We start from the raw sequence: 13,365 nt of genomic DNA on the forward strand, positions 1-13,365 counted from the left end.
CTCTTAAGAGACTCCAGTTCCAGGCCTTGAGAAGGCCACTGTACCTTTGGTGCATAAAATGAGCCTGTTGCTAGCTATGGCTCTTCCCATTGCACTACTGTGGTGGCAGCAAAAGCAGAGGCTTGTCTTTCATGTATCTCCTAAAGGTACAGTATGCATCACCATTGATACTTTTACAATCCAATGCAAGCATCAAATATGCACTTGGCCCTGCATAAAAACAATCCTTATAGGCTCATAATCTTAAAAAGACATGAGACTAAAAGAGAAGGGAGCTGACAGAGTGGTGGAAACTATGCTAGCTGGCAGACATATTGCAAGAAGAATCAAAATACAAATTTTGATTCTTCACCAACAAATACAGAAATCAGTTGAAGTCCTTTAAATTGGAAAGGAATTGCCAAATTGAAATTGTACGTCATGCCTTTCTGTTTTTTAAAAAAAACACCCTCTGGATATCAGAACTTTTATGGATATATTTGAATTTCAGAATGCTGTTGTGCAAATTGTTCTTGTAACAAAGCCTTTTTTTCCTGACCACAGAAGAGTCATATCATGGTAGCTCAGTAAGTTACAAAGGCCTTTTGTGAAGCTGGCTTATCAGCAAAACCCAAGATGCCTCTGCAAAAGCCTGCAATGCTAGGGAACTAAATCCAGTGCTAATCCTTGGAAATTACAGAAGCCATTTCCATCTTCAAAGTCTGCCTGCCACATTACTTATCCTCCATTCCCCTACATTAAAGGCCTTTCAGATCTAAACCTTTACATTTTGAATGCAAATGCCTCTGCCATAGTTAAGATTAAGCCCCTGCATATATGGTGAAAACGTTTCCCCTATGCAGTATTAAAGATTGGAATGAAGGTTGGAGGCAGCAGTGCAAACCAGGAAGACTCTGCAGGTTTACTGAAAAATACCAGATGATCCAGAATTCAACCCCCCAAAAGAGATTATATCTCACTCTCTCCCCCATTTGCTTCCTTTGTATTCAGCTCTTGGGTTTGATAACATATGACATAATCTGTGTTTGCACAACTCTAGTCTCCTGCCAAACCTGATCTCACAGGGGCAGGCATTTACACTGTTTCATGATTGGCATTACTAGAGCAGGGCCTTCCTCTGTGGAGAGAGATAATGCTTTGAAGTGCACTGATCTGAAGAAAATCAAGGAACAGGATGTATTTAATACACAGGCCCTGGCAAGATGCATTAAGGATTGACTCAGACCTAAAATGCCCACGGGAATGGTTGGCAAGCAACTTGCTGGTTCTCTCACAAGAAGCAGCAGAGTCTTCTCGGTCATAAGCCTCTGCCCTGCTTTGATGAATACAAAACATAACTCTTCCCACATCATCTCAAGGCTCTCCACTGTGTGTTTGTATAGCTGTCACAACAGATTCATGTTTTTTAAAGACAGGGTTAAACTGAGCCACTTCCTTGCTATTGAGCTAAAATGGATGCCTCTGCAAAAAGCAGCCGAAACATGTATCCTACCAGTAAAATGGGATAAGGCAGGTCAAGGGAGACAATTTGTTTTGTTCATATTCTGTTTTATGGTAGATTTTGGTATTAGGACCATCTGAACAACTCTAACATTGATCTGATGATTAAATAATACCAGCTGAAATTCACACCGAGGGTATATTTAGCGACAACAGGTTCTGCATTATCTGGAACCCCCAGTGGATAAAAAAACCAGTGGATATTAAATCAGTGGAAAACTAGCTTTAAAGACCCACTTCCAGGGGGTGTGAACACTCAGTGCAGTAGCAGGGAACCTCGGAGGACTCCAGGGGAACTGCTAAATAGGTGTGTTTCCAGAGAACCTCAGCAATGAGGGACTCTTCATTGTCTAAGAAGAAGGCATGAAGGCTGAGAGCTTGAACTCGGGGGATCTCTAGGGATGGCGGTAGGAGAGGAAACCCCCAGAATTTGCTCTACGCTGTATCACATCGTATACCGAACACCATCTTCGGAGAAGATTCGGAGAAGACAGATTTGGATAGCTGGGTACCCCCCTCCCCCACGGCCTAGATACAACAACATGACAGCGAAAAAAGCTTTAAACTGTGAGTAACCAGTTCATTAAAAGGCTATAAAAAGAAATGCAATCAAGAGGTTGGAAGGAGTGAAAGATAACTTATTTACGTTGGTTGGTAGCCACCCAAAGGGGAAAAGAGCGAACCTGGATTTAAAGAAACCCTTGCTGGAGTATTTTTTTCTTTTTTGTAATAAGGGTGTTTGGAAGAAAAGGTGAGATATAAGACAAGATCAATAAGGGAAGATTAAAGATCACCCTGCTGAAATGGTATGCATGGAAAAGAAATAAATAACTAACCTTTAACAGCTGAAATAACTTTTGCTTTCACTTTCCTAGCAACAAAGCTCGATTCAGGCCTGGTCATTTAAAGGCATACTAACTTAATTTGACAGTGTTATGTACCTGGATTACTGATCCACTCCTTTTGGATATTAAAAATTAAGGATTACCTTGGACAAGAAGGGATGCAAGGTAATATAAGACTTGGATGACTCTTTAATTGTTTGATTTGACATTGTTATTGACTGGGAGTGGAATATTGACTTACCCCTTTTGTATATAAAAATTGGAAATTAGCCTTACAAGAAGGTGAAACAAGATAACAAGAGTTGGTTGATTTTTTTTTAATTGTTGGACCATTTTATCTCTGTTTTTTACAGGCAGAGGTATATTGGCTTGATTTGATATTGATAAGAATGGCATTCAAAAATTTAAAGGATGTTAGTAAAAGCCAGTCCTTATTAATGGATTTGTTGTGGGATTTCAGAAGTGAAATGAAGCAACAGGTCAGAAAATTATCTGAACAAATGAAGCAAATAAACTCCTCCCTGACAAGGATGCAGGAACAGATTACAAATAACAGACAAGAAAAAAGAATGGATCAAATGTCAGATGAAACTAAAGAACTGGAGATTTTTGAAATGAGACAGGAGATGGAAAAAGCAACTGTTATTATCAGAATTAAGAATTTTAAGGAAGAAAAAACAGGGAACTTTCAGAGAGCACATCGTTTCAAGAAGAGGAAGAATGTTTGGATTAAATCCAAAAAGAACAGAATGAAGAAAAAGAAAGAAGAAAAGAGAGGGATCAAGAAATACAAGAGAGTTAAGAAGAAAAAGAAGAAGTGGAAGGAGCAGTGGGAGGAGCAAGAAGGAAAACACCAACAAGACAGAGAACAAAGAAAGTACTAAGACAGAAAGTGAAGATGGCTGAACAACAAGTAGAATTTTTTTTTGGTAGATATTAATGGACCAAATTCTCCTTAGAAGTGAAGAGTATTCCATTAATTATATCAAATCAAAGCAGATGTAAATGAAAACAAATTTGGAACACAAATATTGCAATAATTAAAGTGGTATTAAGATAACTAAAAGGGTTATTTTTTAAAAGAGAAATTATATAAAATGTTTTATAGATGGTATTTAATTCCAGAGGAAATAGTAAAAATGCACCCCTTACAACATTTATCAAACAAATGTTGGATAAGTAAAGAATTGAGGGAACTTTTTATTATATGTGGTGGATATGCGAAAAAGCAAAGAAATATTGGAAAATGATATATAAACTGTTACAAGAGATATTGAAGTGTGTATTACCATTCAAACTGGAAACATTCCTTTTAAATGCGACATCAGAAATTAAGAATCAGATGAGAAATATTTTATTCTAAATATTAGTTTAGTGGCAAGAATAGTGTATAAGTAGAATTTGAAGCCTTTTATGATTGGATAGATAATTTTAGATAAAAAATATTAATTGTTTAGTTAAATTATTAATCAGTAGATTAACAAATATGATAATTTTTGTATTGATGAATAATTTTGTTTTTAGACATTATCAATTTTTTTTGGGTGGGGGGGTAATGCATGTTGTGATCGATGGCCAATACCCTCATGTGTAATCTGTGTAGTCCCAGCCCTAAATCTAACCTATTTTCCTGGCCAATACCTTCATGTGTAATCTGTGTAGTCCCAGCCCTAAGTCTAACCTATTTTCCTTACCGGTATCTGTAATAAATAAATAAACTTCGTTGCAAAAAAAAAAAAAAAAAAAGACCCACTTCCAGGTTTCTTGCTCCTCTATTGTTGCCCCAGAATGTTTTGTTATAGACACTATACCTCATTCAGCCACTAGATGGGGTGAATGGAATGAAATAATAATTATTAAACAGCGCGAAAGTAGGAAATTGGATTTTGGTGCTTTTTTTCCCTTTTTACAAGGGATTTAAAGGTGGACCCCTATATCAGTGGTGAGTCAAATCAGTGAGTACCAAGGTCCCACCTGTACACCTTAACTGAAGTATTGAGAACTTGTGCTTTATATTACACCTCTTCAGACAAATATACCTGTACCCGCCTCTCACTGACTCTGGGATATCTGGGAGGGCAACTGCCATGCCACTGGCACTACCCACCATTTCCAGCAATGGCCAGGTAGAGCATGATAGCACATTGCAATTGGCGACACCGTCAGTCTGGCTACACTGCCGGAACACAAGTTCCAGCAGCATAGCCCAATGATAGGATTAGGCCATATGTCTCCAGTGATCTCTACACGAAAGGAAGCCAAAACCAAGTAATGCCATTTTCCAGTGGCATAGCTAATGATTGTGTAGCCCAGTGCCAAGCTCAAAATGTTGCCCTGGAAGTGAAGTCACAAACAGAAGTGTTGTCACAACCGAGTTTTTTTTTTAAGTGAAAATTGGGAGGAAACCACCTCCTCCCCCCAGCAGCTTGCCACCCACTTGCCTCTCCCCAGTCAGTGGCATAGCTAAGGCATCTATCTGCTACCTGGGGTTCAAAGAAGATTTGTAGCCCTCCCAACAAAATCAAATTTAATTAAGTAAATAAACAAAAAGTGTGCCCCTGATTGGTCTAAGACACTGTACTGGGGTGTCTTATGGATGGTTATGTCTTATGGAAGAGGGATGGTTATTCTCCCACTGCTAAATACCACTTTAAAAGTGCCTTTTTACCCAGTTAGCAGGGGTAACTGCATTATGATATATGGAAATGAGAGCTGACTCATATTAACACCTTATTGGTTTCATGCTGTATCATGATTACATGCCAATAACATGTCAATAACATAATAACATGTCATTGGCTCTCAGAATAATCAGTTTCATAGGTCGGTTTTGAGTTAAGAAAATCCACTTTTTGTTGTTTTCATTTTCTGGTTAATTGGTCATAACTTTTGATAGAATACAGATATTCCAATGCAGTTTGTTTCATTGCATTCAGCATTAAATTACCTTTCCAATGACATATAACATACCAAAATTTTCACAATTTTGGTCACTTGTGTCAAGCTCAGCTTGTTGCTCCCCTAAAGCTTAATGCCCGGTGCAGCTGCTACCCCAAGTACCCCCTTAGCTACGCCACTGCCATTTTCCTGGAACTGTCCACCTTGGGGTCGTCTAGCACAGGCAAATAATTTGGGGGGGGAGGTAAATGTGGAAGAATTGCAACGCTCAGTACCTTAACTGTGCTTTTATTTTTCCCCAACTCAAAACATCCTGGAGGTGTGAAGGAGAAAATATACCCCTTCAACCTAAAAGTCTGAAGGCATATTGGTAGAGCAGCCATGCTGAAGCGAAGCAGTGCTGAGGCTAGTCAGTGCTAGGCTGGGAGATTTCTGGGGAATCCTGTGTATGCTGTTGTGAAGTCAGCAGTGGAAGTTGGGGGGTCTACAGTCTCTAATTTTTGAATAGCCTCGGGGCTGGAGGCAATTAGTTATCTGATCTTTCCATCACCCTTTGGCAACCCATAAAAATCAGGTCAAAACCCAGCAGTGGTTCCTAACCCACAGTTTGGGAACCACTGTTCTAGGGAAAAACAATTGAATTGTTGCTTCAGGGCCCAATCCTATCCAATTTTCCAATGCTGGTACAACTGTGCCAATGGGGCATGCACTGCATCTTGTAGTGGGCAGCAGTCACAGAGGCCTCCTTAAGGTATGGGAACATTTGTTCCTTTACCTTGGGGCTGCATTTCCACTGGTGCTGGAAAGTTGGATAGAATTGGGCCTTCATTGCATATGCTTCACCCATTTCCTTGCATTTTATCCTTACCTCCAGAAGTGAGACAATAAGTCCATTGACCTTGTATGCAGATGCAATCCTTGTTTTAATTAAATGTATACAGATTCTCTTATTCCTTCCTGTTCACAGGAGGAATCACAACTTGATTTGTAAAGTGTTATGTAACAGACAGTGAAGACTAGCAGCTTTGCAAAATGAAAATATTCACAATGGAAGCATTATCATTTTCTTTTATATAAATACAGTACGAATGTGTGAGTGTGTATAAACACCATCTGTTTTTCTAGCTTTACATGATATACTACTTCGACATTTGCAAACTTTTCTTCACAACAATGCATTTTATTTTTCCGTGAACGCTCCTGTGCCCAGGAATCTAGCAAGCCCTTAGTGGACAAACAGCTGTGCCAAGAAGGAACACTCCTTTTTTTTCACTGTGGGCTTAGAAATTACCTAAAAAGAAGTCCTATGAATTAAACAAGACATAATCAGTAACAAATTCAAGTTCAAATCATTCCCCATGTTAGCAAATGGAAGTGCTCGTGTGCAGGTGCTGTGGTACCAGAAGCCAAACTGTATTTGTGTGTATGTTTGTGTATAGGGGGTGAAGAGGCAACGGAAGAGGCGGTACTCACAGTAGGTAGTTCCTACTTTTGTGGAAAATTATTGGGGGAGATTGAAAAGATCCCCACCTACCTCAATCTGGTAGGGGCTGAATACTGTACATCCGCTGTCCCAGCCATGTTGCAGCGAACATTGGTAGCGCTAGGAACTATAAACAAAACTATAAAGTACTGGAAACGAAACAATAGAACCAGCCAATCACGTGTTTGAAATAATATTGATAAGACTGAAAGAAAATGAATCTGCTGCTTGGTTATCTTTATCCAAGGTGCTAAAGGGAGAAGTTAGTGTTAGAGGATGTGTGCACTTATGCTCTGGTTTGCATCCTCAGGACGTAGGTTTGCATCCCCGTGGTCCCTATGATCCTTTTAATCATCTGAAGTTGATTTTCTTCCTTTATGAGTTTTTTTCATGGATCCCCATTTGGACTGAATATTGTTAAATCTGGGTTGCAGCTGCCATACTATTTGCCACCTATTGTAAATGTAAGAATTGCCATACTTGGCCAAATCCATGGTCCATGTCATTCCAACATCCCTCCCAGGGTGGCTTTTTTTGAAGTGCTGCCACAATAGGCAGCAGATCTCTCTGGACCTGCCAAAGCAGGAAAGGCAGCAGCAGGGATGGGGAAGGGGCGAAATCGGGGGGGGGGAGGGGGAAGGAATCGGGGCAAGGAAGTTGTAGGAGGGGATGAATCCTGCGGTCATGGTGTGCGGCAGATCCTATCCCCTCTTTGTCAAACCTTCCTGTCCCCTTCCTCTCCTTGGACATGTGCCAGCTTAAGGAGAAATGAGGAGACCCATTGGGGAGCAGAAGGCTCATGGAAGGGTAAGGGGATTTTAAATGCCCTTTCCCTTCTGAAGCCTCCCGATTCATTTCATGCTCATTTTCAGCACTGGTGTACCAGCAGGAGCGGAAAAGACAGGATTGGGCATAGTAAGAAGAGCTGCTGGGTTGCTTGGTCTTTTCTCTGGTGCCTGTCAGGTTTCAGTGTCTGTACCTCAGGCTCACTTCTACTATTATTATTGTACCCCATTTCACTCGCCGTCCCTCAGGCTTTCCAGCTGACACAGCACCCCTGGGAATACATCACTAGGAAAAAGCTGCAGCCTTGCAGCCTCTTGCTAAATTGAGTGTGGAGATGGCTGTTCTGTAGCCAAGGAACTCCATGCCACTCTGGGACAGCAGCCATTCCTCCTTATCCCTGAAGATGACGAGAAAGGCAATGTACAGGTCTATTTTATTCTCAGGTCATTAGAAGGAATTCTGACTCTTCTAATCTTGTCCTTAAGTTTCCTTGCTTCTAAATCAGGCGTCTCCAAATCCTGGGCGGGGGGCCAGATGCGGCCCACGGCGGGCCTCTATCCGGCCCATGGTCAACCTCTTGTCCCCTGAAAGCTTCTGGCCCACTTGGCCGAACATGACTGGAACTGTGCTCTGGTTGCGATTGGAGGGTTGCGTCCGATCTGGAGGGCCAGAGAGGTTAAATGAATTAGCCCATTCATTCATTTATTCACTCATCTAAGTTCCATCTCTGATTTATTTATATACATTTTATATTTAAAAATTTTTCCGGCCCTCAACACGATGCCAGATATTTGATGCTTCCCTCTGGCCAAAAAGTTTGGAGACCCCTGTTCTAGATGATAACCCAGTTGGTGGGCTGACTGTACAGTGTAGTTATAGAGCATATTTTCTCTTCATTGTACCCCCTCTGCTAATTACAAAATAGAAAATGAAAGTCACTTGTGATGTCCAGATAGAAATCTATTTTCTAGTGGGCCCCCTTCTGCCTGGGTGTGCCTCACTCAGCATGAAAGAAGCAGACGTGGACATGGACTTCCTTCATTTTTGGTGAGCCAACAGAAATAACAGTATTTTAGCCAGTGGTGCAGCAACTGTAACCCTGCAGATGCCCGATCTCATCTGATCTAGGAAGCTAAGCAGGGTCAGGCCTGGTTAGTACTTGGATGGGAGACCGCCAGGGAATACTGGGTGCTGTAGGCTTATACCATAGTCTTTCGAGACTGAAGGTTACCAACCACTGCTATTTCTATGTTTTCCGCACTCTTCACACCACACCGTGTAACATCATGATGCTACATGGTACACAGTGGGGGGAAAAACTTGGCTGGAAGGGGTACTGTACTGTGTTTGGCTCACTGAGAATGAAATCACATCTGGTGCCACAGTAAGGGGAGAGGGATCAACCTAGCTAGCAGTTCCCAGTTGTTAGTTGATCCCAGTCCTTCCCAGGCATGACAGGCTGTAGCTGTGGGCCCTGTTGGGGTACTGGATCCTCAGACACTGCCCAAGGGTGCCTTGTGCTAAGGTCAGCCTTCAGTAGTGATAAAGCTACTACTGTACCACCATCTCTGTCAAACCACCAAGCAGTACAGGAAGAAAGTGACCACAGGTGCATAAAGCTGTCACTAAGAAAATACAACTATCAACTCCCCCCAATGATAATAAATCAAGGGGAGGGGGTGTCAGCATCAGTTTCCAATCTTAGTTGATTGAAACTGCTGTTGTAGATTGTCATAAATGGCGTCTGCAGTTTAGAGGCAAAACTAGACCTACAACATTCAAGTTTGGAGCCTTGTAATTCTTCCACCACTTGTTTTACCAAGGCCAGATAAAAAGGGAAGCTTCTCCAAAAGTAATGGCTTTGGACCAGTGCTACAGATGGCTGCTTTCAAAAGACTTTGATTTATGCTAGTCATTATGCCAGGCTGAGCGCATTATTTTTGCCCGCTCTGTGCAGCCCACATCAAATGCACGCTCCTTTGTTAAACAGAAAATGCAAACAGAAACCTTCATGCAATCACAACTTCTGTGTTTATGGAACATGTGAGGTGATTACTTGTAAGGCAAGGTATAAAAAAAAAAGAAATATTTGACTGAAAAACCCACTCATTGTCCCAACTTAGGCATCTTTTGCTACTGCCCCAACCAAGTTTACCTTACTTATATCTATTTTTTTTTTAAATCATCATTATGCAGCAGGCCCTCAATGTGCATGGTGTTTGATACCAGTTGTCTTTAATATTACATTTATAGCTCTACATTATTTAGGATCTGGATATCTGAAAGACTGTTTCCTCCTGCATGAACCTACGTACATGCTACAGTGAACATGAAGGGCACTGTTGCTCATCCTTCCACCCAGTGAGGTTGGGGGGAGGGCACATGATCTGGCCTTCCTGATAGTAGTGTCCAGAGTTTGAATTCATTCAATCACATTTTGTTGCACATATAGCCCCTTTCACAACTGGTTTTTAAGGTGAAAAATAAACATCCATTTATTCAGGGGGTAAAATCTTTCTTTCTTTCTTTCTTTCTTTCTTTCTTTCTTTCTTTCTTTCTTTCTTTCTTTCTTTCTTTCTTTCTTTCTTTCTTTCTTTCTTTCTTTCTTTCTTTCAGCAATTAGAAACATATGAGTTTATTTTAATCTTTTAAGTACATGTTGTGTTTTTAAGAGTAAATGAAATGCTTGGTATTTAAGGTCTAGTAAGGGGGAGAGGGCAGTAAAGTGGCTTGATTGGGAAAGACCAATGGTCTGGATTGTCTCCACTGTAATTAGCTATATTACAGTGCCCTTAGCATTTGAATGGAAGCCGTCATAATCCTTCCTAAAAAATTTTGATACTCTTGTCTTCCTCAAATAATAGGAAGCTCTATGTATTTCAGCTCTTAGATACAACCATGTCCCACTGAAATTAGCATATGGTGAGACAAGGTCATTAGTTTCTTGCACCCCCCCCCCCCCGAAAAGCATTTTGTTATTCTCCTTGCAGCTTTGGTATGTAACATGGTGGAGGAACTCCAGCCGCAAGGCTGAGAGAAATTGATATACAGTAATTGTTCATAGAATGAATGCTGTGTGTGATTTGCCACCCATGACTGGAGAAAAAAAGGGCATCTCAGAAGAAAGACAGAAATGAAAAGTAATAAAGGAGTTGGACATGACCCCTGGCAGACAGACACTTGCCCACTGCCACAGCTCCTAGACTCTTGGAGTTGTCACTTTGAGACAATAAAGGAATTTTAATGTGTTCCATAAATGAAGGCTGCTGGGAAGAACAATGTGATACTGTGATTGAAAGGACTGGCTGAATTATTAACATTGCTGAGGACAAATCGAGTGACCCTTCACAGCAGTCCCTTGGAGTCCCTTCCATTCAGCTTGGTACACATAAGTCAACCTGGTTCTTTCATTCAGAGGAATGTCACTTTATACTTTATAATGAAGTTAGAAGCAACTTAAATAGCTTTTCAAAGCTGCATCGTTTAGCTGCATAGCCTGCTGACAGGTGAAGGTCTGGGAATGGTTTGTAGGTCTGCAAAAGGCTATTGTGGTGACCACAGTGATAATTCTGGCTGCCATGTTGCCTTATGATGCTGCAAAGATGGCAGCAGTCAATCAGAGCAGCCTGAAGTGGTACAGGCCAGTCCTCCTCCTTGGAATTCTAACATCTCATTCTCGCCACATTTTGTTTCCATGGGTATACCAGGCTTATGTGTGAAGAAAGTTTCTGCTTCCTTCCTTTTCCTCTTACCAACTGCTATGCTGGTGCCTGCAAAACCAGAATGAACATGCAGTGTTTTAAGGTTCCATCAGCTTGCTTTTGATTTGCTCCTATCACCGATCTCCGTTGTATTTGGATTTACGGTTTCATTTTGCCGAGCAAAACAAAAGCTGGATTGCATAGTAGCTAACAAAACTTCTCAGCATGATGTCCTGTCCTGCTTAACTATTGGGCTGTTAATTCTCTTCTGTGTAGTGAAGGACAGTAAATTAAGGAGGACAACAAAGAAATTTGCTGCATATTATAATCAATGGACCAGATAGAGTACATAGTACTACAGATGTTAAAGCAAATTGTACAATGGCACAGTTGTGTCATCTCCAGTTATATTCCTACAAGGGCTCAAAGTGTTGTCTAGTATTTGCATTAGCTTTTTTGCTTGTTTTTGTATTGCTGGTGCGGTGGGGGAGATTAGTGTTTGCTTTATGTTGATATTACCAGTATTACATTGCTAGAGGCCCTGGGACAGAACCCTGTACTGGTCTCAGCTGACTCGTGCCTTTGCTTTTACTAGCACCAGGGGTTTCAAGGGTCAACCTGGCCAGATGGGCCTCACTGAACCCAGTTTGACTGTCCCTTGATGCTATCCCTATACCTTGATGCCGTCAATCTGACAGGGCAGTAGAACTACCAATGGTGTGGACAAACAACATTTTTTAATAGAATTCCCATGTTTGGAACTGCCAAAGTAATTTTATTCTTGTAGAAGCAGTTGTGATGGTCCAAACTGGACCTGGGCTTTGGCACAGTGGGAAAGCCCACTCTTGCTCCCTTCGGACCCCCCCCCCAACTTAAACAGCTCTTCAAACCTGTTATTGAGTACACAAGCACCATTTTTTGCCCCATATTTTCACTCTGTGGCGCAGGGCATGTGTGTGCTAGACTGAGGTTGTAATGTTGGAGGAAAGGGTTGAAATTCCTTCGCTGTGCCGTGACCTTTTTTTCAAACCCCACAGGACTGTTTTACAAAATATTACTTTGGAAGTTTTAATCACAGACCTTTAATGTAATGTGTATTTCAACTCTTGCACCTGCAGCTAAATCTGTAGTCTACAAACATTATTTTTCAGGGTAAATTATGGTTGAGCCAAAACCCCTCACATGGTTAGATTTTGCTTTTGCTTTGTTTGAAAAAAAAACAAACAAAACCCTCAAATTTTTGCTGATTTTTAGCTCTTCTCTCAAGTGTTCTAGTTAATTTTTGCCCATTTTGCCTGGTATTGCTCTCCTAATCAACCAAGTCATCCCAAAGCCAGCCCTGAAAGGACAAACTACTGTCAGAAAGTTCTACATTGGAACTTTCCTCAATTTGACTAGGCTACATTGGACTGAGGACGCTTGTCAAAAAAACACTTCAACTACCAGCTATAGTGGACCACACTTTAAAATATGCTCATTGACTATTATGAAGATGTTGTAAATGTCCTGTCCTATATAATAAAGCATTGAGCCTTCCCAGTTTTCTCCCACAACACCTAGATAAAGCAGGCAGCTCACACACTTCTGTGTGCTGTTCCTGCTATGCATGAATGTAAGTAAGGCAAGGGCATCTGATCTCTGATTCATTCTTTCTGCCATACATTTTTCTTAAACTGACAGCTATTGAAGCTCAGTTATTCTGGTTTTCTTAGCAGAATTTAGCAGCAATTAGAAGCCTAGAAGCTTAGAAGCCTAGCAGCAATTCAAAACACAAAGAATGCCATAGCAATGCTTTCCAGTTCGGTGGGTTGTACCAGACAGGTGCTTAAGCTCTGATATCCTTTCTAGGAACTTGGTATGGGTTAAAGTTTGTATTTTCAGAGGACTACTTATAGACTGCATAAAGATTCACATTAATTCTGTCTTCTTAAAAGTAACTGAAAATATTTTTTTTATCTAAACTTATCAATGTTTAGAATGATCAGCCCTGTCCGCAAAGCAGATGGAAAGGTTTGCTTACAGCCCTGGTAGAAATAAAAATGGCATCATTTTGCAGGATTTCCAGGAAAACAAGCCACTTGTAAAAGAGACAACCTAAAAGTTTGGTTTACAGACTCTTGGTTTACATTTACTTCTACCAGTTTTCATGTGT

Source organism: Tiliqua scincoides, chromosome 7 (assembly GCF_035046505.1).
Source record: "Tiliqua scincoides isolate rTilSci1 chromosome 7, rTilSci1.hap2, whole genome shotgun sequence".
In the NCBI taxonomy this organism is placed as follows: domain Eukaryota; kingdom Metazoa; phylum Chordata; class Lepidosauria; order Squamata; family Scincidae; genus Tiliqua; species Tiliqua scincoides.